The sequence below is a fragment of the Chiloscyllium plagiosum genome, unplaced genomic scaffold, assembly GCF_037043375.1.
Source record: "Chiloscyllium plagiosum isolate Xiang-an unplaced genomic scaffold, Cpla_swu_hap1 HiC_scaffold_13, whole genome shotgun sequence".
NCBI lineage: Eukaryota > Metazoa > Chordata > Chondrichthyes > Orectolobiformes > Hemiscylliidae > Chiloscyllium > Chiloscyllium plagiosum.
In genome coordinates this window covers 69,713,794-69,728,329 of record NW_028270151.1, presented here as the reverse complement: position 1 = coordinate 69,728,329, position 14,536 = coordinate 69,713,794, and the positions used below count along the sequence as shown (strand labels likewise).

Here is a 14,536-nt window from a genome sequence, read left to right as displayed (position 1 = left end):
TATGATGGGTATTTTAAATTTTAATTTCAAAATGTGTATTTTAAAATAGGATTACTCCAGAAAAAAAAGACTCAGACATGAATAGAATATTTTTGGCAAAGTTTTGTATGGAACTGATGGGATGTTACACCTGTAAAGGGTCAGGGAAATTTCAAGCAGAGAGAGCAAAAGAGAGTGACATAACTGGGACAGATAATGAAGGGGTCTTCCCCATCTGAGCAGAAAGCTAGCTCTCACAGACATTTTTTTTTGTGTTTTGCCCTTCCAGGAAGATTCATACAAAAGGATAAAAACCAACTGTAGCCCTGGTCTCTGTGTGCTAGTGGAAAATGTTTAGTCCAACAAGATGTGCTCATAAAACAAGGTGTGCTGATGAACTGAGGTACATGCATGCATCGACTCAAAAATTCTCGGACCACTCATAGGTTGCAAAATAGCACACTTTTGTTGTAGTTAAGCCAGTGAGAGATCAATCGATAAAAATCCAGGGTATCAATCAGAGATGACCCTGAATATGCTATTAACTGATCTCTGAAACATAACAAGTTGGACCGAAGGGTCTGTTTCCCATGCTGTACATCTCTATGACTCTATGACTCTATGACATAGTAAAGAGACAGTATCATTTATACCTTTAGAATGCACCACTATCTTATTTTCTCTATTTCTCACCATATAATGTTTCTTTATTAATTAGATAACTAATAAATTTAGTATTGTTAAACAAAGCTGCTGATGTTTTCCATTGTTTGCGTAAATGTATGAGAATGAGATAAGAAATGAAGCTGCTAATTCTACTAGGATTCTTTCACACATGCCAAACAAACCAACTATTCCAGGCGATGTACATCAGTAGATAGGAAACTATCTGGTCCTGGTCATTGGGTCATGGATTCATAGCAACTTGTTATGGCAGTTGTCTGAGAAACAGGACAGCTGTTAATCTGTGCCAGGATTCATTCATTCTCAGGGTCACCTAACTTAGCCTTTTTTAAAAGTCAATTTATTAATACAAAATGGAGTCTTGTAAATATGAAGGTTCTTTTTAGCTATTACTTATTTCATACTTTATCACATGGACTAGCTTGGGTTTGAGCATAACTATGTTATTAAGATCACAGTTCAAAAATCACAGGTAAAGAACAACTCTCTGCTTTGAGTGGTAGAAGCCAGCTAGCTAATGAGCTTGTCAAAAAGGAGCAAAGATACAGAAGAATTCTTACATTCTGATTGCTGCCCTCAAAAAAAGACTGGATGAAAGGATTTTAACTGACTTGCAAAAGCCAACTGCTACTAAAGTCAACTGGCCATGAAAAGAGTAGATTCACCATTTGTACTGTTGTGTATGTCCCCAACAGGACAAATTGTAAGCCAATAATGAAATTCAAGACAAAAACTCTCCAATACAGTAATTCCAAAAACGAAGTGGTCATCCACATTCATCATATCAGATGAATGGGTGAATGTGACTTGAAAATATAGTTGAGGAAAGTTTGCAGATTCTGATCAGAGGGCTTGTGTAGACACAATGTCTTCTCATCTATGCAATGTTCAGATTGCACCTCAATGATCTATTGTTGAAGTTGGATCACAAGACAGTGATATTGTTGTGATTACTCGTGGTGTAACCACTCTTGTGCAACTATTGCAATGTCTCTCCAAACAAAGCCCTTCAAAGATACCACAAGAAAAATATGGAATGACTGAATGATCAAGGAAAGGAGGACATTCTCCAAGGGAGGCAATACTTAAGGCTGTGATATCAGCAATCCAATATGAATGAGGTGTAAAGTCCTGGGGATGATATCAGAATGTAGATTGTTGTCAAATCATTCAAGCAATAGGACATCCAATGCATTTGAAAGCATAGAAGATGTTTATTGTGGAATGATATGGTTAATGATAATTGCTAATGAAGATGACATTAAAGAACCACGTGATTCTGTCATTCAAAATGCAGGTTGGGACAACTTGTTTGATTCTGAAGGTGAGGAACAGAGTCATTTATATGGAATTAAGGACATGTTCAGTCCATGCTCTATTGCTAAGTAGCTTTCTTTTCTGTACTCTTTAAAAAATTAAGTGAAATGGTTTAAAATAGCATAGGTAACATTTGTCTTTGATGCTTCCAGTAGCCAACAGGAAACTGAGAAGCAAATTTGTAAGGAGATCTCAGTTATCTGTAAAAAAAGATAATAGTGGGGTAACGGTAGGGGATTTTAACTTTCCAAATATAGATTGGGACTGCTATAGTTTTAAGGGCTTGGACAGAGAGGAATTTGTTAAGTGTGCACAAGAAAATTTTCTTATTGTATGTGGATATGCCTACTAGAGAAGGAGCAAAACCTGACCTTGGAAAATAAGGCTGGGCAAGTAACTGAGTTGTCAAAGGGGGAGCACTTTGGGGCCAGTGTTCATAATTCTATTAGGTTTGAAGTAGTAATGGAAAAGGATAGACCTGATCTAAAAGTTCAAGTTCAAAATTGGATGAAGGTCAATTTTGATGGTATTAGGCAGGAACATTCAAAATTTGATTGGGGGGCAGATATTTGCAAGTAAAGTGGAAAACTTCAAAAATCAGATAATGAGAGTCCAGAGACAGTATGTTCCTGTTAGGGTAAAGGACAAGGCTGGTAGGTGTAAGGAATGCTGGGTGACTAGAGAAATTGGTTAGGTAGTGTCTGCCCAATTCCTGTTTGACTTCATTAAATAATAGTCATTTTACTGCAATCCATACATCTGACAATGCCAAAACAACTACAGAACTATAAAATTTACTGTAGGACCCAATTTATATATATACACACAATTTCATATAGTCAGAGAGCTATACAGCATGGAAACCAACTCTTCACTCCAAATCGTCCATGCTGACCATACATCCAACTTAATCTGGAACCATTTTCCAGTACTTGGCCCATATCCATCCAAACCCTTCCTATTCATATACCCATTCAGTTGCCTTTTAAATGTTGCAATTGTACTAGTCTCCGTCACTTCCTCTGGCAACTCATTCCATATACACGCCACCCTCTGTGTGAAAACATTGCCCCTTAGGTCCCTTTTATATCTCTCCTCTCTCACCATAAACTATGCCCTCTAGTTTTGACTCCCCCATCCCAGGGAAAAGAACTTGTTTATTTAACCTATTCATGCCCCTCATGGTTTTATAAACCTCTAAAAGCTCAGCTTCCGAAGCTCCAGGGAAAATAGCCCTTGCCTATTCAACTTCTCCCAAAAGCTCAAATCCTCCAACCCTGGCAACATCCTTGTAAATATTTTCTTAACCCTTTCAAGTTTCACAATATCCTTCATATAAGGAGGGAGACCAGAATTGCACACAGTATTCCAAAAGTGGCTGAACCGATGTCCTGTACACCTGCAACATGACCTCCCAACTCCTATACTCAATGCACTGACCATATACTGACTAAATACCCATAGACCTTTCATACATTCAAAGTTACATAATTAAATCAATTCAAAACATTGCTGTCTTTAACATGAAAACATTCACTCATGGAGTCATAGTATCATAGATGTTTACAGTGTGAAAACAAGCCTTTTGGCACAACTTGTCCATGCCGCCCAGTTTTCACAATCAATCTAGTCTCATTTGCCTGCATTTGGTCCATATCCCTCCATACCTATCCCATCCATGTACCTGCCCAAATGTTTCTTAATGTGTTAACACTCATGTGTTAGCCTAAGTTCACATTAGCTTGCGCCATAAAATAGCAATACTTAAAAACAAATTCACTTTTAACCTGAGCCTACACAGTGATAGTGAGATGGTAGTATAGGGTGAATATTATCCCCTCCAAGATACTACTGATGTAAAAACTGGCTTCCTATTTTTTGACTAAAGATTTCATCTTAGAAACTTAATTGTTATATGAGTATTTATAGCATTAATGGTGCCAGGGTTTCAGCTGTTTTCATCCTGTGAACAGCCCATGAGGCTGTTTGGTTTCAGTGATATACCAAAGACTGAAGAACAATGAACATTAATCTAGACATTGCCCAGAGTTTACTTAATCCTTAAATAAGTGACAACTTCAATATGGTTCTGACATGTCAAATGAAGAAGCTGTGAGCAATTTCTACTGAAAAGGAGGAATTCAAATGCAGAGAGATATCCCAGTGAGACAGTTGCAGGTATTTCAGTTTTTTACACATTAGTTTAGGGGATTTGAGTGTTGCAAGCAAAGCCAGCATTTGCTCACAAGCCCTAACTGCCCTGGAAGGAATTATGAGCCAACAACTTAGTTAGATTTGGAGGTCAGACTGGGTGACAGGTTTAATTCCTTATGGGAAGCAGTTGATTTGTTTTTAATGATGATTGATTCTGGTTTCCAAGCTAGAAGAAGCAAACTTATTGACTAGTTATAAAGTAACAATGCACTTCTATTGAGATTCTAATAGTTATGATAGCTGTACAGACTGCAAATGAAGAGTGAACCACATTGACACCTTCTGCACCAGCCACTTCTTGAATGTTTTTGGCAGTCATTTGCACAAGGGTGTACAATGAAACCAGCAACAGTGTGAGGAGGGGCAGCAATATGACCCTTGAAACTTTTCCGGGACAAAACCTGTGCCTGTAAATACATAATGATCCAACTGACAGCAACAGGCATCTCCCTCTTGACTGAAATGAATGCCAATCCAAATTCCAGTTCAAGTCTCCAGAATGGAGTCAGAACACAACTCTGACTAAATTAGTAAAAGCTTCTCTGGGTAAGGAGTGATAATTCAGCACAGATAGTGTAATGGTGAGTAGTTCCTTTCACTGACTTCGTTACTGTCAGTCACAGAATTTGTTCAGTGACCCACAGTTCTTGCCATGAAGTTGTTACTACAGGACTAATAATAGGATCTAAAAGTTTATTGAGCTTCGATGTGGCAGTTGGGGAATAACTTGTCAGGACTAATCTGATTTCTTCCAGTCTGATAATTTTCTACCTTCTGTCTAGACCCTATAAATCCAGGCACAACAACCCGGGGAAGAGATATGCCTTCACAGGATTTGTTTTAGCAGGCAAAAGTCACAGTTCTTCCAGTTTGTTTTTTAAAATAGAGTTGTACATAACTTTAATTACTGAGGCATAACTATTTACGGCAGGCAACATCGCCATTGTGTTTAAACATTACACCTCCAATCACTGCTGTCACAGTGGACTTTGACAGCATAAGTTGATTTTCAGTTCACAAATATATCTAACATGCCATTGAATTATTTAGCAGAATCTTCTGGATAGCAGCAGTGTGAGAAAGTAAGCTGATTTTATCCTATTGATGAATGGCCCCAGGTTCGCAGCATTTTTTGTGGTACACATTTATCCATACTTGTCTCTGGATGCTTCATATATACTGCAACTTGTGGCAGATGCAGAAACAAACTTTTCTTTTGGTAGCATGCCCACAGACATCAAAGAGGAAGTGATATTAGGATACTGGTGGAAACAATGTCTGCATAACAAAGTCCTTGAGCTATATTATTGTGCATGCAAGTATGAGTAAAAAGAATGAGGTATCAGAAAGAATGAGGGTATCAGGCTACCAGTCCTCAGCTGAAGAAAGGCCCAATGCTTCATATTTTCTTTCCTTATGCTTGATTGTGGTGATCCTTGCCAGTGTTGTCTTCTCAAATGAAGTCAGTGCCCTTAGGTCTGTGCATCCTCAACCAGTGTGGATCATTTCCATTTAACAGGAAAAACAAGGAGGGTTTAGTGACATCCAGATGGTAATCCTAAAACAATCCTAAAATTGTTTTGTGTGACAGCTTTTAAGTATTGCATTACTTTAGTGAACTTCAGTTTAACAGAAAAAATTGCCGTGACATGAAAGACATTGAAAGAGCTACTTGGCAAGGTGCTTTTACATGGGAATAATTATCATGAAACCAAGGCCGTGAAATTGGATCGGAAAACAAATTATTAGCTATGCAAATTGGGGAAATTTTTTAAAACCAACATTGTTATCTCTTGAAGGAATGTGACTCCACTTATAGTTAACAGTTAATTTCAGAATCAAAGTGACAGTAATTAACCTCTACCACATTATGAAAATAATACTTGAGCTGATACGTGTCCATTTTGCATCCGAACCAACCACAGAAGCTTTCTCAAACATCTGTGTGCCTGTTAATGCATGTCAATAGTGAAGCAACCAACAACATGTTTTTTTCAAAGTAAATGGAAATGAAGTGCAAATCAGACAGCAACATTCAGATAATGGCACTTAATCTTGCATTCATTCATTTGTCATTGGTGTGACATTTAGTCAATGTGAAGTTCCACAGCCTCACTAAATGTTTTATGTAGAAGAGATCACTATCTTTGGATTTTTCTTTGGAATTTCACCAGTGAAGGGAACATACCCTGTCTAAGAAACACATGTAGACAGAGACTTGGGACAGCCTTAAACATACTTCCTGAGGAATTGAACTAAAGCTTCAATATTGCAACTTTACTAAAGACAAACAGGCAAAACATGCTTCTGTGAATGTAAGTAACGGTGAATCCAAACTTCTAAAACTACCAGAGACTTTTTGCTCAAAGGACAAAAAAGGATTATGGGCTCACATTGTTCCAAGTCTTCACTGCAGAAGAAAAACAGTAGAAGAACAAACTCTTGAAAGCCAAGATCTAAGTACGTGCTGCTTTCTGAATCAATCCATTCTTGAGTTTTTTTTATTCATTCATGAGATGTGGGAGCCATTGGCTGGATCAATTTGTCATTATGTGTGGAAAAAAGTGCTAGTTCTGTCTTTGGTATTCATTCATGGGATATGGCTGTCACTTGCTGGAGCAACATTTATTACCTATCCCTTGTTGTCTTTGAGCAAGTGACAGTGAGCTACTATCTTGAACCACTGCAGTCCTTTTGGTATAGTAGACCCACAATGCTTTTAGAGAGGGAATTCCAGGAATTTGACCCAGCAATACAGTTGGAGCAAAAATATATTTCTGAATATTGAGGGACTTAGAGGAAACCTTGCAGGTTATGGTGTTCCATAAATCTGCTGTTCTTGTCCTTCTACTTGGAAGTGTTCATGTGTTTGAAAAGTACTATATGTAAAGCGAGCCTTGGTGAATTTCTGAAGTGCATCTTGTAGACAGAACACACAGCTATTACTGTGTATTAGTGGTGGAAGTACAGCATGTTTGTGGATGTGGTGCATATCAAAGTGGCTGCCTGGATGGTGTTAAGTTCTTGAATGTTATTGGAGCTGCACTCAACCAGGCAAGTGGAGAATATTCTATCCATAGTCCTGACTTGTGTCTTGTAGATAATGGGAGGAGAAAGTGAGGGCTGCAGATGCTGGAGATCAGAGCTGAAAATGTGCTGCTGGAAAAGCGCAGCAGGTCAGGCAGCATCCAAGGAACAGGAGAATCGACGTTTCGGGCATAAGCCCTTCTTCAGGAATGAGGAAAGTGTGTCCAGCAGGCTAAGATAAAAGGTAGGGAGGAGGGACTTGGGGGAGGGGCGTTGGAAATGCGATAGGTTGAGGGAGGTCAAGGTGAGGGTGATAGGCCGGAGTGCGGGTGGGGGCGGAGAGGTCATGAAGAAGATTGCAGGTTAGGAAGGTGGTGCTGAGTTCGAGGGATTTGACTGAGACAAGGTGGGGGGAGGGGAAATGAGGAAACTGGAGAAATCTGAGTTCATCCCTTGTGGTTGGAGGGTTCCCCGGCAGAAGATGAGGCGCTCTTCCTCCAACCGTCGTGTTGCCATGGTCTGGCGATGGAGGAGTCCAAGGACCTGCATGTCCTTGGTGGAGTGGGAGGGGGAGTTAAAGTGTTGGGCTACGGGGTGGTTGGGTTGGTTGGTCCGGGTGTCCCAGAGGTGTTCTCTGAAAGGTTCTGCAAGTTGGCGGCCTGTCTCCCCAATATAGAGGAGGCCACATCGGGTGCAGCGGATGCAATAGATGATGTGTGTGGAGGTGCAGGTGAATTTGTGGTGGATATGGAAGGGTCCCTTGGGGCCTTGGATGGAAGTAAGGGGGGAGGTGTGGCGCAAGTTTTGCATTTCTTGCGGTTGCAGGGGAAGGTGCCGGGAGTAGAGGTTGGGTTGGTGGGGGTGTGGACCTGACGAGGGAGTCACAGAGGGAGTGGTCTTTTTGGAACGCTAATAGGGGAGGGGAGGGAAATATATCCCTGGTGGTGGGGTCCGTTTGGAGGTGGCAAAATGACGGCGAGTGATACGTTGTACATGGAGGTTGGTGGGGTGGTAGGTGAGGACCAGTGGGGTTCTGTCCTGGTGGCGGTTGGAGGGGCGGGGCTCAAGGGCGGAGGAGCGGGAAGTGGAAGAGATGCGGTGGAGGGCATCGTCGACTACATCTGGCGGGAAATGGCGGTCCTTGAAGAAGGAGGCCATCTGGGTTGTACGGTTTTGGAACTGGTCCTCCTGGGAGCAGATGCGGCGGAGATGAAGGAATTGGGAATATGGGATGGCGTTTTTACAGGGGGCAGGGTGGGAGGAGCTGTAGTCTAGGTAGCTGTGGGAGTCAGTCGGTTGAGAGTAAATGTCCGTGTTGATTCGGTCACCCGAGATAGAAATAGAAAGGTCTAGGAAGGGGAGGGAGGAGTCTGAGACGGTCCAGGTGAATTTGAGGTCAGGGTGGAAGGTGTTGGTAAAGTGGATGAATTGTTCAACCTCCTCGTGGGAGCATGAGGCAGCGCCGATACAGTCATTGATGTAGCGGAGGAAAAGGTGGGGAGTGGTGCCAGTGTAGCTGCGGAAGATGGACTGTTCCACATATCCTATGAAGAGGCAGGCATAGCTGGGGCCCATGCAGGTGCCCATGGCTACTCCTTTGGTTTGGAGGAAGTGGGAGGATTGGAAAGAGAAGTTGTTCAGGGTGAGGACCAGTTCAGTCAGTCGAAGGAGGGTGTCAGTGGAAGGGTACTGGTTGGTATGGCAGGAAAGGAAGAAGCAAGTGGTTTAAGTCCTTCGTGATAGGGGATGGAGATGTACAGGGACTGGATGTCCATGGTGAAGATAAGGCGTTGGGGACCAGGGAAGCGAAAATCTTGTAGATAATGGACAGGCTTTGGGGAGTCCGGAGGTGAGTTACTCGCTGCAAGATTCCTAGCCTCTGACCTGCTTCTGTTGATACAGTACTTACATGATTAATCCATTTGAGTTTGTGCTCAATGTTAGCCCTCCAGGATGTTGATAGTGTGGGATTCAGTGATGGCGATGCCATTGAATGTCAAGGATTGATGGTTAGATTGCCTCTGGTTTGTATGGTCACTGGCATTTGTATGGAGCAAATGTTAGTTGCCACTTGTCATCCCAAACCTGGATATTGCCCAGGTCTTGCTGCATTTGAAATGGTCTTCTTCAGTACCTGAGGAGTTGTAGATGGTTCTGAACATTGTGCAATCATGAGCGAATGTCCCCACTTCTGACCTTATGGTGGAGGGAAGATTATTGATGAAGCTGCTGAAAATGGTTAGACCAACGGCACTCCACGCAGGAACACCAGCAGTATCCTGGAGCTGAGGTGATTTCTTTGTGCCAGGTATGACTCCAACTAGTAGAGAGTTTTCCCCTTTTCCAGTTTTGTTAGAGATCCTTGAAGCCACACTCAGTCAAATGATATGAAAAGCAGTCATTCTCAACTCACGTCTGGAATTCCAGTTTTCTGCCTCCCTCCCTTCTTAAACGGAAGGGTTACATTAACTATTTCCCAGTACTCTTGGATGCTCCCTGACTCCAGTAATTGCTGAATGGTCACCACCAATGCCTCCACAATCTCCTCAGCTGTCTCCTTCAGAATGCTGGGGTATAGTCCAACTGGTCTGGGTGATTGATCTGCCTTTAGACTTTCCACCTTCTCAAGCATCTTTTCCTTACCGATGGCCACTAGTCTTACCTCGCTCCCCCACCAACACTCTTGAATTTCTGGTGTGTTGCTGGTATCTTCCATCATGAAGCAAAGTAACTATTCAGCTCCTCTGCTAGTTCTTTGTTCCCTATTACTACTTCTCCAGCTGAATTTTCCAGCAATCCAATGTCCACTCTTGCCTGTTATATATCGTATAAAGTACTCTTGCAGTCTTCTTTTATATTACTAGCTCACCCACTCTCATATTTCACATTCTACCCTTACTGCTTTGTTAGTTATTCTCTGCTAGTTTTTAAAGACTTCCCAATACTCACTTTCAGGTCTTTTATCAGTCACCTGAACTGTCTTTCCTCGGTTAATGTCCTGCCACAGAAGCAGTTTTCCTTCACCTGCTGTCTGAGTTTTAATTTAATATGCATTTCCTCTTAACCTTCTGTATTCTAAGGACCTAATCTTGGTTTCTGTACTTGCTCTGCAGCATTGTTATTATCCCTGGTATCATTTTGATACATCTTCAAGGCACCCTTTCTAATGTCCTGATATTCCTCCCATAGGGATTGCCCAGATTGTGCGTAATAATCACAATTGACCACCAATCCACAGAATTATAAAGATGATATTTTAAATATATGTTTTAACAACGATGATTAAGATACTAATGAGCTTCTGTCTATTACTTTCCCATCAACTTTGAAGACTTATGTTAAGATTGGGGATGAGGTGATTTCTGATTGCAGAAGCAATGTATTTCCAAACGTTTTGCTCTCTTTTCCAGCTGTGAACAACAAAATGTCAGAAACTGGCAATAAAGACTGAATGCGAGACTAACGTTTTGAAACAGGAAGTTTAAATGGGACAATAAAACAGAAATTGCTGGAGAAATTCACTAGCCCTGGCGGTAGTATCTGTGGGTGGGTAACATTTTGGGTCCAGCGACCTTTCTTCAGAACAAATGTTGCTGCTATGTTTTTATGTCAGATTTCCAGCGTCTGCAGATCTTTAGTAGTTTTGTTGAGAGTTTTGAGTGGGAGCTCAGGTCTTTGACAGAGGGTTTTGCCAAATGTGAAATCACAAACACTGAAGAAACATTAGTGTCACATTTTGGCAAGGTGACCTAAAATAACCTGCTACAATGGGAAAGGCTCACGTTTTCTGAATTTCTTTTTTAGCATCCCTACAGGCTATAATGCAATAAGTTTATTTGTCAGGTAGCTAGCTACTTTGTTCACTTGGCTGAATTATAGGAGTTGCATGTGCCTTCAGAAGAGGAGGGGGAAAAAAAGCTAAATGTGTGTTCCAAACGCACACAATTGAGGGCTAATCTGAAAAGCAATAACCGGAGCGAAATGAAAGTCCCATGTTCCCTTTACTTAAAACAAAAGCTGGTGACTTAAACTTGTGAAAGTAACATTAGATCAAAAATGTTCCCTCTGTTGATCGACCTTTAATGCAACTGTTCCACCAAATTTTGCCTTCCCACCCACTTCATTCTTTTCAAAGAATAGCTGGACGAGAAACGCAGAGTCTCTTCCCCCTGTTCCTCCCTCACCCCCACCCCCCTCCCCCGCATTCTCCTCCTCTTTGTTGCTCTGGTCTGACGTTAAATCTTCCCCAAAGCGAGCGGTGGAACTGGTTACGGTCTGGCCTTGGGAAGTTCCGATCTTTTGAGTTTAAACACTAATTCTGCATTTGTATTGTCACTTGCAGAATGATAGTGAGTATACAATACTTTAGAAGCAATCTTCAGAGATACATGGAGAAGCAGTTTCTCAAGTAAGTGCTTGTCAGTGTTTTTGCTTCTGAATCTGTCTGGTTTCACACTGTTCGATTGCCCAGGTGTCCAGACTGTGAACGATGTGAATGAAAACTGTCTGGATTAAGGTCATAAATTCTGCGTATTTTTTTTAAAAAAGAAAGCGGCATATTATACCCATTCAGATTGCACCAATGTATTAAAATAGCTCATCTGATCAGTTGTGCTTTGTAACTTTGCATACATACCCACAAATAAAAACCAGGCCTCATCGTTTGCTTAATTTCTCATTTTTGTCTTTATTTTGTTTCCTCTGGGACTAACCGGCGTTTTCTTTGTTCAGTTGCTGCGCAGGACCTTCCCGAGTGCCATTTTTAAAAGGGAAGCATTCAATCTATGTTCTGTTCCCTTAAGAGAAAGAAAATGTACACTGAGAATCAACCTAATGCGATTTAAAAAAAGAACGTGAAATGGCCGAAAATCTGGTTTCCAGGAACAAATTGACCTCGACTGCTTGCATCTTAGTTCCGTTGCTAACTACTGCACTGATCCATTACCCACGCATGCTGACTGAGCTCATCCAGATATCATTGGCTTTTCCCGGTTTAGCTGCAAAGCACCACAAACTACCAGCGCAAACCCGTTAGCTATAGCAAGAAGATAATCATAATCATTATACCATGGTAAACAGTCTGAATCTTGTATCTCAATGGGATAATAATTATACAGTCCTACATATAGGCGCTTCCGAGCTTTGAATAAAAATCAAATCACTCATTTATCTACCTTTTCTACTTTATTCTCAAGTACTAGTCGTTATAGAAGTGCAGTAAGCTGAAATAAAGTTTGTTACTAGAATGAGAGCGGGCGTAGCCCTGCATAAGGTATTCATCCTGCCTGAGTCTACATTAAAAAAACCCAAATCTTCTTAAAACCTTATGGGTACACTTCCGAGGAATGTGACGTTAACACTTTATTTATGTGAGCATGTTTACGTGTATACTATGTTAAAAGGAATGGGTATGAAAGCAGGTTTGTTGATGCTCAGAGACCAATGTTTCTGCTGGAAAATTGAGGGTGGTAGATCATCAGGGATTTGCCATGCAGTATTGTCATTTTGGGGCTTCACCCCAGCCAAAGCTGTCACTTCAGCAAACACCTGAACATACACTATGCAACCCCTGCCCCAGAGCTGTTTCAGTTTGAAATGAATGTAGAAGCACTTGATGCTTCCGTAAGTTATTTTAATTTGCTGTGGTCTCCAGACAGTGGTGTGGTAGACAGTGCCAGTTGGACTATAACCTGGTGTTGTGTGATTGTTAACGTTAGTCCCAGATAAGGTGCAGTATTAAGTCTTCCCCTACAGGTTACAGGATAACGTAGGGAATGAACAGAGGCTGTGCAGACTATACCAGAGTGATGAAGGAGAGTTTTCAGAGTTCTCAACTCTCCTACCTGAATCTTAACAAGGGATAATGTGTGAGATGTACCTGTGTGTCGGTAAACATAAGGGACATGGATAAGGTGAATAGCCAAGATCTTTTTCCCAGGGTAGGGGAGTCCAAAACGAAAAGGTGTAGGTTGAAGATGAGAGGGGATTTAAAAATGACCCGAGGGACAACTTTTGCCATGCAGAGGGTGGTGCGTGTGTGAAATGAACTGTCAGAGGAAGTGGTGGAAGTGGGTACATTTCTAACATTGAAGGATGAGTTAGACCAAAGGATCTGATTCCAGGCTTTAAATCGATGACTGTTCTTACTGAAATTTGCCATCTGCTACAACTACAACTGCAGCAATGACTACAAACTTAGCTTTGGGAAAGGACAGTATTGCTAGTTATTATGAGGGTGACAATAACTGTGAACATTTACGTGTCTGGCTCCTTCCTGGCTGGAGTTGGAGATATTAACAATATCTCGCAGATCACTGTTGATTGTTGTGTTACAGACATTACTGAAGCTTTGTATTGAAAGAGAGCTAATTACATTTCATTTCCCCTTTCCAAGTGTACCCAACACCAGAGTTTGCTCATTGTGCAGGGCTTCATTGATTACACTCACACTGTTGAATGGGCACTAGATGCTAATTCTGCCATGTAGGGAATCAAAAGATAAACTGTTCCTTCACTGATCAGTCGATGTGTGATCATATGCAGCACATAATGGAAGCTGATGCATTGTTACCTTGGCAACAGACATAATGTCTTCAGATTTTAGCAGTTTGCTGTACCAGATGCAATTGAACCACCAACATAAATCAGAAGCTGGCCAATGCTGTGGTTTGTAAACACTTACCCATGGGAAGCTTGCCATGTGAATGCCTTGCTTCTATGGGAAATATGATCTAGAAGCCAATGGGTCTGCCTAAACAGCAGTTCCACTACTTGATCTGCCTTGGAGGAATCCTGCAGCACACAGCACAAGATAGCTGATGGTCTACTGCAAGATGCCCTACGTCACCATCAACGTAAGGACATGGCCCTTAACATGACCTGTTGGTTGAGCAGCTGAAAAACAGGAGAATAAGGAGGAGCAAGAGAGGCAACAGCACCCCAAATTCTTCAGTCTTCAGCAGTACCATGTATCTTATATTTGATCTGTCACTGACCATCACGTATGTTATTCTTGACCATTTCTTTGACTGCAGGCCACTTGTATCTCGTGTCTAACTATGTGCAGATCATGTCTCTACACTGTACTTTAAGATATAAGTCACATCAGTATTTGTGCTGGTAGCTGCAAAGGCAGTCAAGTGATTGCATCTTTTTATCATTCCTCTCTTCCTGTTCCTCCACTGCCTGATCAAGTTGCACCTCTTGGCTATTAAAAAGTTAAAAGACATTGTGGTGTAATGTGAGAGATTTGGTAAGAGGTGCATGCTTACAAAATCTACAGCTTACAAATTGAGAGGTGATTGCGGCATGAATG

At 41.5% G+C, this 14,536-nt stretch overlaps 1 protein-coding gene across 5 annotated transcripts in view; it reads left to right on the top strand.

The window, feature by feature from the left end:
* LOC122555809 (beta-galactoside alpha-2,6-sialyltransferase 1-like) overlaps positions 1-14,536 on the top strand; it is a 147,826-nt gene that overhangs the window by 41,657 nt on the left and 91,633 nt on the right. Inside the window, exon 1 of one of the 5 annotated variants that reach the window (XM_043701970.2) lies at positions 11,473-11,629. The exons of 3 other annotated variants lie outside the window; for them this stretch is intronic. The gene's annotated coding sequence lies outside the window, so the exon portion shown is untranslated. Of the gene's footprint in view, positions 1-11,472; positions 11,630-14,536 lie in introns of those variants that run through there. One more of the 5 variants, XM_087993727.1, reaches the window with a different exon arrangement.